At 39.5% G+C, this 14998-nt stretch overlaps 1 long non-coding RNA gene across 9 annotated transcripts in view; it reads left to right on the plus strand.

Annotated features, from left to right (window-relative positions):
• Nucleotides 1-13013: 13013 nt before the first annotated feature.
• Nucleotides 13014-14998, plus strand: part of LOC140613170 (uncharacterized) — a 90830-nt gene continuing 88845 nt past the window's right edge. For 8 of the 9 annotated variants that reach the window (XR_012014334.1, XR_012014332.1, XR_012014335.1 and 5 more), the window contains exon 1: nt 13015-13174. This is a non-coding gene — a long non-coding RNA (uncharacterized lncRNA). Of the gene's footprint in view, nt 13175-14998 lie in introns of all 9 variants that reach the window. The other variant, XR_012014333.1, reaches the window with a different exon arrangement.

The following is a 14998-nucleotide window of genomic DNA, read 5'->3' on the forward strand; positions in this document are numbered from 1 at the left end:
AAAACCATAAAACTACAAAAAAATAAATTTAAAAAAAGAAAGTTTTCATCTATTGGTGGAGCTTTGCCTGAATCAATTATTCCATTAATACTTGCAAAATGATGGGTTTCTAACTAACGTACTCATTTTTAGTAGTTGGAATTATCCTGTAAAAGCCAAACAAACTTTCCCTTATTGATGGGATAAATATTTGTCTTACAGGAAAAGCAGGATAGATATGGAATTTCTTCTCTTTGTTGGCCAATTTTTAGAACAGGGAGTTGGTACCCTAGTTATCAAAAATGGTGACTGGTCTTAAATCATTTCTTGAATATCATTGTAACTACACAAGGTTTTACATGTTCAATATGTGCTTCATTTAATATTTGGCTCTTGCATCCTTTCTCGTTCAAGAATTTTTAAACATAAGGACAATTTGGAAGAATTGTACAGTGAATATCTATATATCCATCTACTAGATTCAACCATTAACATTTCAGTATACTTGTTTTTTTTTTACATGTATGCATCTATCCATGCTGTATTGATCTATTAATCCTTGCTATTTGGTGAACCTCAAAGTAAGTTACAGACATCAGTACACTTTCCCTTAAATACTTCATTGTGGATATTATTAACTAGATTTCAATATTTATTTATAGTTTTTTTCTGATGCTCTTTAGACACTACTTCATAATATTTTAGAACTAGTGCTTAGGTCAGGTAGCCTCTGCTGCAACTGTCCCAAAACCTCATGGTGGAAACTAACCAATTTTTTAGCTCATGATTCTGTGGCTTGTCTGGGACCATTCATCTTGTCTTTGCTGAGCACTCTCATACATCTATTATAAACAATGCAGGTAACTAGACCTAAGATAGCCTTATTCACATGCAGGGCCAGGTTTGTGACCTGTTCAGGTGCACAGAGTCCCGTGCTCTGAAGAGCCTCATACTTGTCCCCAGGGCTCTACTATTGCTGTTATTTTTTTTTTAACTTAAATTTTAGGTAGTTAGCATACAGTGCAATATTGGTTTCTGGAGTAGGATCTGGTGATTCATCACTTACGACACCAAGTGCTCATCATAACAAGTGCTTTCCTTAAAATGTACCAGTTTTAAACAAAGGGTCCTGCATTTTCACTTTGTACTAATGCTGAAATTTATGTAGCTGTGTCTTGCTCACATTGCAAGCCTTTGGTGGGCAGTAGGCCAGGACACTAGGGGCAAATAGACTATAATTATTTCATCCAGTCAGTTTGCAGGGGCTTTTTCATATGTTGGTGGTCACAGAGTTGCCAAGAACAACATTAGAGTAAGTCTCAAGGAGAGCATACTTTCAAGTCTTTGCTTGCTTATATTTACTAATGTCCTATTGGCCAAAGCAAGTCATATGGCCAAGTCTAGACCAAGAGGGAAATCCTCCTCAAGCATATGAATACCGGGGGAATGGTTGTGACCATTATATTTAGAAGGTTCTGATCTCTTTGCTTGGGAGTGCTGATTACTCCTAGGTTGTCACAGCCTTCAGGATTTTTAAATGGAAAAAAACTAAGAAATGCATTGTTTTTAAAAGGAAAAAATAATGATGACTACTGTTATTTTCATTTTAAATGTTATTTTCATTTTAAATGCAGTGTTACAGCACTTTTATTTCTTTGATTTTACACTTTGCAGCTTTGTTGCAGAATGCTGAGAATCTTAGCTCCTAACAGTATTAACATAAGTATTTATTTGCTTTAATTTACAATTTAGAAAAACGTATTCCATAGCCACAACACTGGTACTAAGAACAGTAAGGTTACTGAATAAAGTTGGAGATTTCTTCATAGCTAGAGTATCTGTCTGGCTCAATCAGTAAAGCATGTGACTCTTGATCTCAGAGTTGTAAGTTCCAGCCCCATGTAGGGTGACATTACATAAAAAACAAAATCTTTAAAAAAAGGATTTCTTCATAGCTTATTTGCCTTTATAATATATTTCACTAACGATGTGCAATCAAAATATTTGCTCTAAAGTTATTTGAAATTTTGCTCTTCATATGATTATGTCACTGATTTGAAATACAATTGAATCATTTGATATAATTTGCTTCCATGTTTAGGGAATGCTTTTTATTCTTTCTGATTTATTTTGATATTTAATGAAATATTCATAATTTTTTTCATGCAGTAGTAAGAAAGAGTACTGAGAGATCACATGCATATATTTCCCTAGTTTCCCCCAACAGTAACATTTGTAAAACTATAGTATAATATCACTCAGAATATCAGCATTGTTCAAATCCACTGATCTTGTTCAGCTTTTGTGTGTGTGTAGCTCTAAATAATTTTGTGACTGTCAAGATACTAAACAGTTCCATCACCACAAGAACCCCTGTTTTGATTCACTTCCATGATTCAAAAGTGAGAACTCTATGTTAAGGTCTAGTCAAAGGCGTCTGGCTTCTCTCTTCTTTTCCATTATCAGTAATTTTTTTAAAATACATTTTTTGTGGTACTCTTCCATTGCTTCTTTCTGAAAATATCAGCAAATATACATATCAATTCATATTCTTCCCCCCTTCCTTCATATAAGGATACATAAGAAATAGAGTTTTCTTACCACTCATCTTTTCTGCTTAATTGCTATTTACCAGGGTAGGCTGGAGTCTATCTGTGTGTGATTTGCATACAACACCGAGACCTTAGTGGTTTGAAATCTAAATCCACTCCTCATCTCAGAATCTCAGGTGTCTGAGGCTCTGCTGCTATCATTGTGTTCCCTCTTGCCCAGCTCTACCTGGTGGGTTGCAGAGGGAAGGGAATGTGGCAAAGCCTGCTCTGGTTTTCAAGGGACTCACCACACTTCACTCATGTTTCATTGGGTGTAGAAAATGTGCCCATAGCTATTTTCAGAGAAGTGCAACTTTATTATATGCTTGAGAAGAAAAAAAGTCAACACACCTGTGAACAGCCATAATAACCATCAGAGCCCACTTTTCTTGGCAGTAAATATTTGGTTCAAATTCTTTCCTGCATACAAATACACTTGTCTAACCTGAAGATGGTAACCTATTCCTGCCATTAACTCCAGGCTCTTTGGGTGATTGGTAGTCGCCCCTACACTGAGGGTCAGGGGTGTGTCTCTACTGGATCCAGATGTGGCTTTTCTTATTTTGTTTATTTTTTTTTAATTTTTATTTATTTATGATAGACACACAGAGAGAGAGACAGAGGCAGAGACACAGGAGGAGGGAGAAGCAGGCTCCACACACCGGGAGCTCGACGTGAGATTCGATCCCGGGTCTCCAGGATCGCGCCCTGGGCCAAAGGCAGGCGCCAAACCGCTGCGCCACCCAGGAATCCCTCTTATTTTGTTTATATTTTATTTTATTTGAAATTTTGTTGCTGAGGTATAACAGAATATTTCTAGCACCCTGTTCCAGCACAAAGGTTTCTTTGTGCCCTTTTCCCAACACAGATATAGCTACTATTCTGATTTTTATCAATATATGTTCTTGAATTTCATATAGATAGAATCATACAGTATATAATCTTTTACCTATGGCTCCTTTCACTCAACATCACATCTGTGAGATGTTGTTATGTAGTAAGTGTTCATTCCTGTATATTGCTGAATACTATTCTATTGTAAAAATGCTATAATTTATTTATTCATTCTACTATTGATGGACATTTTGACTGTTTATTATTTTGGGTTATAATGGATAAAGATGCTGCACCCTTCTTTGGGTGGTTATATGCCCTCTTGGGTTTTTTATCTAGAAGTGAAATTGCTGGGTTATGGGATAGAAATATGTTTTACTTTTAATAATTCATATCATATTTTTTCTTTTTTTTCTTTTTTTTATTGGAGTTCAATTTGCCAACATATAGCATAACACCCAGGGCTCATCCTGTCAAGTGCCCCCCTCAGTGAATTCATATCATATTTATATTTACCTATTAAATAGTTCTCTAAAATGATTGTATCTGTTCACATTTGATATGCTTCCTGGATCCAGAGACTTACAAGCCAAAAAGACAAGTTATCTGACCATTTATCCACCACAAACACTTATACAATGGGGTAAGATTGTCATGATGGACATTCCTATTTGGAAAGTGTACCAATGGGGGGAGCATAGCAATCTTGGTAGCAACTGTGAAATCCCACCGGGCAGCAGTCATGACCCTCTACCTAGGGGCTGATGCTTGAGGACTGCTCTGCTTTCTGCAGAGGCTCCCAGGCCATTGTTTTATGACTCTTAGGCTTTAACCTCAGGAAGGTCCTTCTCTATCCATCATCTTCTTTGATCAAATGTGACCTTCTGTTTTACCACTGCATAGCATGGATCACTATCCTTTCAGCTTCCACTAAGTTTCCAAATCCTCTACTGCTGAGCCTTAGACGATACCCCAACCCACTATTGTTTTTAGCCACAGCACCCTACCTCCTGTTACAAGTTCGCATGTCTGCTAAGATACTGTGTTAAGCTACAGTGACAACTAACACAAAAGCTCAGTGGCTTATGCAGCAAAGGTCTGTGTCTCAATCATGTTACATGCCCCGTGTCATATAGGGTTCAGCTAGGAGCCTTATTTTGTGTCACTATCATCCTGACTTTGGGACCCAAGCTAAAGGAGCAACTACCATCTGGAACACTGTGTGGGTTCAGCAGAAGGAAAAGAAAAAAAAGTCCAGTCACACACTGCCTCACAACAACTCCGCACAGAGGTGAGGCACAGTGCTTCTATTCACACTGAACTGGCAAAAGCAAAATCCAAGTGGGCATGGAAGTGCATTCCTGTCACCACCTGGAGAGAGAGAATACCTAAATGACTACTACAGCCATGTGTCCTGGAAGTATTTCCACAGCAGGAGAGAGAGATCATCCTTATACCATTAAAGCCCTGCAAGGCACACAGTTCTGCACTGTGTGGATGTGCCACAGTTCATCCAACAAATGTCACAGTGGTAGACGTTGGGTGTTTATATTGCTGTCATGATGAACAACCTTGTGTACAGATCATTTACATTTGAAATTTTGCTAGTGTATCTATTTTTTTAACTTTCCTGTGTCACAATGTTTTGTTTTCCTTTGAACTAGCATTTTTAGTCTAATCTGATATTTTTGCATTTTGATATTGTTGATTACTGACTTGCACTTATAGTCAAATTAGTAAATTTTCTATGCTTCTGATGCCTAGTAAAATGTATTAAAACATTGTTCCCTCCCTTTTATTCTTTGCCTTATAGTTTGTTTTCTGATAATGGGCTATGTTTTCATTATTTTCTCTTTTGAAGTAACAGATATTAGAAATCACGCTTTAAACCATTAGTTTAATACCATTTGCTCTTAAGAGTACCAAGTAAATAATAAACTATATCAGGATAATAAAATAAATTTTGCTTATTCTTTAAATATAAAGATACCTTTAATTCTATATTTTATTTCTAACTTACAGGTCTAGGTTATTATTGTAATGTCCCCTTCTTTATATCAATGCCCCATCCCCCCAATTTTTTTGCCTTTGCATTCAATTTGTTAACCACACCTACAATGGTCATTTTTACTTAAAAGTAAAACGCTCCCAGTAGGCTATAACATCTTCCTTCCTGATTTTTTTGGTTTAAAGTGATCACTGCAGTGTATTTTACAGGACTGTTGGTTTTCTTTTGTTTTATTTCTTCAAGAAGGGGTCAGGCACGTTATACTAAGCTTCAGTCATATCACTTTTTCTCCTATGACCTCCTAAAGTCTTCTGGTCTCTATGTTCTTTCCCCTTCTAGGTCCATATCCTCTAGCACTGTTTCCTTTTAACCTTCATCCTTTCCCCTCCTTTGGGCAGTCTCTTCTATGTCCAGGACTCTAGCTATTTCCTACCTCTGACAAGGACTCCAATACCTCTATCTCTAACCAGAGGCACCCTCCCAAAAACTACATGTGTATTTTCCAAGACCTTCCAGATGCCCTTCCCAGGATAGTTGAGGATAATACAAATGTAAAATTCCACTCTTCTCTAAATCTGCTCTTGGTCTTGTTTTACTATCATTTTGGTCACCACTATTCTTTAGGTCTCTCAAGATAAAATCCCTGAAAAATCCTTTAAAATCCTTCGGATCTTTCATTATATCTGTTCTACTTCTAAATCCCATCAATTCACTCCTTGGTGTCTCTCAAACCCACTGGCTCCTTTCTGTGCCCCCAGTTGACACCCTATTGGATCCCTCTTTACCTTCCCTTGGACCCAGCAATAATCTGCTTGGTTTCCCTTCCTCCAACACTTTTTCTCTGATCTAATTTTTAATATCTAGAGCTCCAACTAAGACATTCATGGGTAAAAACTTTCCAGTCTGACATTCAAGGGTTCCACATTCTAGTGCCCACCTGCATTTGAAATATATATTTTAAAAGCCACCTTGACCAGGAAGCCTTTCTTGACACCATTCCTCAGCAGATGTGTTTCCTACACACAAACTACTCTCTCATTTTTAATGTATTTTATTTTATTTTAGAATAGTTTTTGATTTCCAGGAAAATTGCAAAATTAGTGGAGAGTTCCCAAATGCCCTCATGCAGTTTCTTCTATTACTAGCAATTTACATTAGTGTAATGCATTGGTCACAATCAATAAACCAATATTGATATTAAGTATAAAGTCTGTACTTTACTCAGATTTCCTTACTTTTTTGCCTGATGTTCTTTTCTGTTCCAGGATCCTAGTAAGGAAACCACATTACATTTAGTCATCATGTTTCCCTAGATTCTGTGATGGTTAATTTAATAGTCAAACATTATTCTGGGTGTTTTTGTTTGGATGGTTTTATTTTTTCCTTTTCTGCTTGTTTTTGGTGCTGAAACCCCAGAGAAAACCAACTGGGTGTTTCTATAAGGGTGTTTTTAGAGGAGAATAACATTTAAGTCAGTAGACTGAGTAAAGCAAATTGCCCTTACAATGTGGTGGGTCTCAGTCAATCAGTTGAAGGCTTTGCTATACCAAAAAGGTGACCCTCCCCCAAGTAACACAGAATTTCTTCTGTCTGATGACATTTGAGTTGGAACATCAGTTCTTCCTGGTTCTATAGCAGCCTGCCATGCCAGCCTTGAACTGGGACATATATTGGCTCTGCAGATCTTGGACTTGCCAGCCTTCATAATCACAAGAACCAATTCTTTATAATTAATTCATATATATTTATATATGTGTGTGTGTACATATATATACACACACACGTATATATACACACGTACACATATGTGTGTAGGCTTAGTTTCTTCAGACTAAATCTATAGACTATAATAAAATACCTCAGAGTGGACTGGGTGTCTTCTAAACAACAGAAATTTATTTTTTACAGTTCTGGATGCTGGGAAGTCTGAGATCAAGACATCAGCATGGTCATGTGATCATGTTCTGGCGAGGGCCTTTCTGGGTCACAGCCAGGTACTTTGCTGTGTGCTTACATGGTGGAGGGAGCAAGAGATCTTTGCAGAGTCTTTTTTTTTAAGAACACTAATCTCATTCATGCAGCCTCAATCCTTATGACCTAAGCACCTCCCAAAGATAATACCATCCCAAAAATAATACCATCATCTTTGGGGGTTAGGATTTCAACATGAGAATTTGGGGAGGATACAAAAATTTATTTATTTATTAAATATTTTATTTTACTTTATTTTAGAGAGAGAGAGAGAGAGTATGAGCAGAGGGGAGGGGTAGAGGGAGAAGCAGACTCCCTGCTGAGCAGGGAGCCCGACATAGGACTCAATCTCAGGACCCTGACTGAGATTATGACCTGAGCTGAACGCAGACACTTAATTGAGTGAGCCACTCAGGCACCCCAGATACAAATATTTAGTCCATAGTGTCTTGGTTCAGTTTTTGTGGAGAATTCTGGCTAATACAGACTCCTCTTGACTGTGATAGTTCCTAAGATTTTCCTTCTTTCTGATGACATTGGAGTAGAATGCCCCTCCAAACTGGCTTTGTCTACTGTTTTCCTCATGGTTGGACTGGGATTACGGGTCTTTTGAGGAAGACTGATGAGATCAAGTGCCTTTATCACATAAACGGTACATGTTTTTATCACAATAGTGTTACCCTCGATCACCTACCTTGCTGAAATAACTTTTGCCAAGTTCCTCCACTGTCATGCTACATTCTCCTCTCTTTCCATACTCTGCTATTTGGTAGCAATTCCTAAGCACACCCACACTCAAGTGGTGGCGATTACATACTGTCTCCTTGAGGGGAAGTACCTACGTGAGCTATTTGGAATTCTTCTGTATATGAGATTTGTCTCTTCTTCCCATTATTTACTTATTCAAGCATTTATTTGGGTCAGTATGGACTCATGTATATTGATTTTATACTTTGGGTTACAATTCAGTACTGTATTATTTATTTGTTTGCTCAAATTTTTCCAGTGTTGGCCATTGGGAACTTCTTCAGGTTGGCTTCTTATTCTGTTATTTTTGAAAAGTGCCATGTTGCATTTTATCTTATCTATATACCAGACCAAGCCTCATTATTAATTATTCACTGTATTCATCTTTTCTTTCTGCAGACCTAATGACCAAGGCATGTATGTATGTATTCATTCACTCATTTATTCATTCATACAACTATCTCCCACCATGTGTTGCATTCTGTTAGTAGGGACTCTACAGTGATGAGCCCTAGTCTCACAGAGCTTACTGTCTCATGAAGAATAAACACACAGAGAGAAAAACAGATTATTATAAATTGTAGGGTTGCCTAGGTGGCTCAGTCAGTTAAATGGCCAACTGTTGATTTCAATTGAAGTCATGATTACAGGGTTGTGAGATCAAACCCCATGTCAGGCTCCACACTCAGTGCAGAGTCTGCTTGAGATTCTCTCCTCCCACAGTCCCTCCCCTGCTTGTGTCCTCTATCTCTCTAAAATAAATAAATAAATCTTTTAAAAAGGAAAGAAAATTTAATTAGTGCTGTGTAAGGAAACCAACAGGGTATGATGAGAGAAAATTGTGAGGGAGCCTGCTTTTGGAAAAAACTTCCCTATGGGCATAGGAGGTAAGCTGATATTTGAAAGGTGAGTGAGAGGTGGGCCAGGAGAAGAATATTTCATGCAGAAGGCAGATAGGAGTTTCCCAATGAAAAAAGGAACTTACCGTGTAAACGCTTAATAAATATTTCCCAAACTGAATTGTCCTTATGTAAGCTTTATTTTAAAAGGTACCATCCACTGTCTTTTTAAGCAGTAGATAAGAATCTTGGTCATGATCTATGTTAGGATGATTAATCCCAGTCACCGATACAATCCATAATGTGTCCATCATATTAAGATATGATTCATTTTCACAAATGAAAGGGTTATATCTCATGCACATCACAGCCTAACAAAGAGTTCAGTCAGTCAGGTATCCAGAGTGATTCCTCAGGAGCCTCTTCTCCAAGTGGTGAGCCATTCTGGCCCTTGTGTGGCTCCAGATTCCAAAATCTTCACTTCCAGCCATGGAACAGAAGGTAATGGGAGGATCTCATAAGTTTTTGGAGGCAGAGAAGATGGTTACATCATTTTCATCTGCATTCCACTGGCTAGAAGTCACAGGATCCCATTTCTTTTGTAGGTGTATAAACACTATATTAACAGAAAAGTCCTACCTCAATGTAGAGAGATCCAGTTTTATTTCTTCTTGGGCATACCTATGGTGCAGCCACAGCGGTCTGTGATCTTTGTGTGCTGGCCTTTGACACAAAGTCTGTGGTTGTAAAGGTAAAATATGGACAATTAACAAACTTACTGCAATATGAGGATACAATATGGGCAGTGGTATAGCCCTCATTGGCCCAAATCTTCAGTCAACCCAGGTCTTCAAAGAGCTTGTGCAGACCATTGGCCTGACCTGACTGTACTTTCTATCCATCACCTACTATCTAAGAACCAGTCTTGGATCTTGTACTGGTATGGAACCTGCAGAATGGTGATCTTATGTTCCACTCCATCTTCACTGAGCTCTCCTGAAGTGTTGGTGAGGTTGATATCTTCTTTCCTCAACACCACAGGAGCATATCTGGCCCCATACCTTCAACTGCAATGATGGCAAAAGCTATTTTCCACCACCCATCCGTGTTGGTGTTGAGTGCTCACAAATGCCCTAGAGCTTCTCAGAGATCACCGGAGATAGGGTAGTGGTACCAGCAGCAGCATGTAGGCCTCCCATGGAAAAGAAAAACAATGCCTAGGAAGTACAGTAGTTTTGTACCAGGAGAAAAAGGAAATGGATGGGCCGACCAGCAGCACTGTCTCTGCCACATGTTTCACAGGGCAATATATGCAGAGAATCTAGAGGAACACTACTGTAAAAATACTTTTGAAATGACTAGAGTAGATGCCTCATTTCAAGCTGTTATGTTTTTTCCATTTAAAGATGGAAGACATGGCACCTGGGTGGCTCAGGTCATGACCCCAGGGTCCTGAAACCAAACCCCACATTGGGCTCCCTGCTCAGCAGAGAGCCTGCTTCTCCCTCTGCCACTCCCCCTGCTTGTGCTATCCCTCACTCTCAAATAAATAAATAAATAAATACATACATACATACATACATAAAATCTTAAAAAAAAAAAAAAATGGAAGAAAACTATTTTCCTTTCATCCTAAATGTTTTCCCTGCAAATTTCTCTGTCACTGGGGAGGCCTCCAAACCACTGGTCATTTCCCACCAAACTTCCCACAGTGCTAGTCACACTTTTCCTCGAGGTAGTGTTTAACAAGACACAGGTTTAGCTATTGCTTTTGAAGGTACAGTGAATCATCCCCCTTAGCAAATATAGAATGCACTATGCCCTCTGCAACTATCCTACCTAATGTCTGCTGCAGAGCCAGAAGCAGAAAGGCCAGAGAATGTGAGTACTTCATTGTGAGCACCCATCATTATTTATCCCAAGCCTAATGGTGGGAGTTGGATACAGAAAACAGCTCTGCTATTTATGTCTGGGAAAGATTAGTGGCTTGAGAATTGAAAGAATGAATCCGACATTGGTTCCTCTACCTTGGATGACCTTGGGCAAATCATCAATACTAAAAGTTTATTAAGCACCTACTATGATGGGATGCTTGTGTGGCTCAGCAGTTGAGCATCTGCTTTTGGCTCAGGGCATGATCCTGGAGTCCCGGGATCGAGTCCCACATCAGGCTCCCTGCATGGAGCCTGCTTCCCCCTCTATGTCTCTCTGCCTCTCTCTCTCTCTCTCTCTCTCTCTCTCTCTCATGAATAAATAAATAATTTTTTTTAAAAAAGCACCTACTATGAGCCAAGTACATAAGAATGGAGGTTGTAAAAGCAAATTATGGACAATTAAAGAACTTACTGCACTGCAATATGGGACATGTTTTCCCATTCCCCTGATGTGTCTACCTTGGCCCACAGTAGAAGGAACTTCTCTCCCCTGTCTGTAGCCACTGCCAACTTCAATATCTGGATGTTTATCCTGCTGTCCTCAAGAGTCAAATTGATACTTCACAGGAGCCTACTTACACTGTTGACTTTCAAATTAAGATCTCACATGGATGAGGGCATCTAGACCATAGGTCTGTGCTTTAGTTGTAAAGAAGGCCAAGAAAGGGAGGATCCAGATTTTTAAATTTTCCAACTACTAGAAGGGCATTTAGAATATGCCAGGCAGAAAAGGTGGCACGTAAGATTTCCAAATGGCACTAAAGAACCCCTTGCTCCTTTATGGAGGATATGCTTTCGTTTTAATATGATTGTGAAATCACTCCCAGCTGTGATTTGCTGAGCAAAGACAGGTAGGAACAGAGATGAAGGACTGTTTGCTTGATGCTGGGTTTGGCATATTGGGATAGTTGCAGCAGAAGAACAAGGCTACTAGGTGGCAAGTGGCCAAGAAAGTGGTAGATGAAGTAATGATGTTCTTAATGAATTGGAAGACTACGTGGTAACAAGAGCCAGAACTGTTTCCTGGAATTTAAGATCTCAGGCATTGTGCAGTTCTGGGTAATCATCTAGTATAGGAATATAGATAAGATACCCCGCAGTTGCACTTATGTTGGGAAGAGTTCTAGGGCCCTACCTCACTCAGGGGACAGAATGATATGACATTTTAAAGGTCTCAAGCTGTAGGAATTTTGGCAATAGTGCCACATGGTTCTCATCCCCAATGTATGGTATGGTCACAGGAATGGTGGCTACTGAGGAATGGTAGTGGAGACAACACAGAGTTCAGAGAACAAATGAATGCTAATGATATATGATATGCTAATTAATGATAATAGGCCTTGGGCTGGAAGATTCAGGGGCCTAAGTTCTCAGTAAATGAGAGAGAGTGGCAAGGAATCTGCAGCACAGAGATAGGGTTATATGACAAGACCTCAAAGGTGGAGGAAGTTAAGCCTATGGAGGAAGAGGAAGTAACAATGTAGAGATGGGAGGATGTGCCCAGGCATGGACATGGAGAGAATATTCTTTGAAGAAGATGAAGACAAAGGAAAATTTATTGGAATGAAATGAAGGATTCAGAAAATGATGGGTCAAATGAAGGTCATAATTAGGAAGAATTATGGAAGAAGACAGCATAACGAATGAAAAGTTAGATAAGAGAGGTTTGCATTGTGGGCCACTGAGGGCCAAAGGCAGGTGGGATTCTGAGCAGGTGCAGGTGGAGCACACATCTTCTCTCAGAAAAGGTGTTAAGGGTTTATCCCTGTGGAGCTGGCATTTGAGGTTGTCTATGGTAGTAAGGAGCCTCACCTCCCCCGCTTAGAGAGCAAGGGCAAGAATGATCCTAATCTTGGAGGATCACTGTGAAACTGTGTGGGATGGTGCTGAGGAGTGTCTATCACATCATACACATCTCTGAAAATGCTGGTCATGAGACCACATTTCCTAGTTCTGTAGCGCAGGATACAATTAAGAAGCAATTTCCATCATTTTTTCCTGAATGCCTCTCAGCTATTTCATTTTTCCTTACAGCAAGATCCTTAGAGCAGCTTACATTCTGCTATGACAACAGACTCACCCTTTTGTGCTCTTGTGACCCGCTCTGTGTTCCACAGACACCCCAGTGGTTCTATTTGTCATGGCTGCTGTACCCAGAAGGGCCCCTGGAGGCCTCACTTCAGTCACCATCCACATCATCCTTCTTGTTCACACGTCAGAAATCCTTCTGTAGAAGTGGTTTCTCTTGCACTCCAAAGTTTGCCTCCCAGGGTAAATATACTTCTTGCTGTTTAGATTATAAAGCAGGACAGATCTTTAGTTTTCTGGCATCACCTTCCGGTACAGCTCCTTTACTTGACTTGTTCAGCTTATTTCAATCACCTTTTCCTTGAGAACCAGACCCAAATCCCTCAGTGGCTTGGTCCAGAGACACCTAAGGTCCAGAGACAACCTAAGGTTCTGCATACAAAGCTCTCTATTCCCAGTACAAAGGTTATCAGGCAAATGCAAAGGGAAGTAAGCATTCGGATGAGAGGGGGCAATCAGAGGAAAGTCTTGTATGGACAGTTTTCATGAGGAAGGGAGTCCACAACAAAAGGAATATAGTAGAGGGCTAGAAACTTCTCAGGACAGCACCTCATTAGAGAGTGAGGGTTACAGTGTCAGGCTCTGAGAAACTTGATGTTCTTTCTAATGTGCAACTAACCAGATCACTGATGATTGGACTGACAATAACTAGAGCCACCCGAGAGTAGGTGTAAAATCATGCCACACCATAGTGAGGACACTGCAAAGTCTCCATACACCCTCAAAAATGTTCCCTTTGCAGTCAACCCCTCCCCCAACACTTAAGCCCTGACAGCCACTGATCATTTCTCTATGCCTCTAGTTTGCCTTTTCCAGAAAGCCATATAAATGGAATCATACAATATGTAGTTTTTTGAATCTAGGCTTCTCTCACTTCACAATATGCACTGAAGTTTCATCCATGCTATTGAGTGCATCGCTAGTTCTTCCCTTCCTTGGCTGATTATGATCCCATTGCACGGATACACTGAGTTGTTTATCTATCCTCCAGCTGAGGGACAAGGGGGAAAGTCATGGCAGTCATTTTGGCAAACAGTCTTTCAGACATGTTAACTGACTCAACAGTTCTGTACCTTTTGTACAAAAAAACTCAAACCAATGTAGAGAGAATAATGCAATGATTCCCCATATCGTCTTCACTTAGCTTCAACAATCATTAAGATTTGTTTCACCAAACCTGTTTTGCCCTTTTTCTTTCTTTGCTTAAGTATTTTAAAGCAAATTGCAGACATGCATAGTAAAGGATATATAGGGATTACTCAGTTTGCATCTCCAAAAGTTATGGATGTTTTTCAAATAGCATCAATGGACAAGCAAATTTTTTTTTTTTTCTGCAAAGGACCAGAAGGTAACCTCTTTGACTTTGTGAGCACTATGTCCTTTATCATAATTACTCAACCTCTACTGCTATGGAAAGGAAGTAGCCTTACACGATACGTACATGAAGGCACGTGGCTGTGTTCTACTAAACTTTATTTATGAAAATAAGCATCTGGCCATAGTTTGCCAAACCCAATCTAATATCCAGTCCATAATCAAATTTCCCAGATTGCCTCAAAAATGTCATTTTACTATTAAACAATTCTGACATCAATTCTGATGGGGATTTTCCCACACCACCAAGCAATTCTGGAACACCAGCTGGGTGTCTACAGTTCAACTCAATTCTGACACTATCCACCCAGAGATAATAGTATCAGATTCCACACTAAAGGCTCAGTCCCACAAGACTGGCCTCCACTTCAGAAGTCAATTACAAGTCCAGGTTGTTACCTGTACTTCTGACCAACTGGCTTTAGATTGCAGGTTCCAATGACTCCCCTTAATTAATTTGCTAGAGCAGTTCACAGAACTCAGTAAGCCAGTTTTCTCCCTAGATTATGGTTTATTATAAAAAGGATACAACTTGGGAACAGCCAGATGGAAGAGATGAACACAAGTCACAAAAGCTTCCATTCTCTCTCTGAGTACTCCATTCTCCCCAAATTTCTAGGTGTTCACCAACCT

This window comes from Canis lupus, chromosome 21, assembly GCF_048164855.1.
Source record: "Canis lupus baileyi chromosome 21, mCanLup2.hap1, whole genome shotgun sequence".
NCBI lineage: Eukaryota > Metazoa > Chordata > Mammalia > Carnivora > Canidae > Canis > Canis lupus.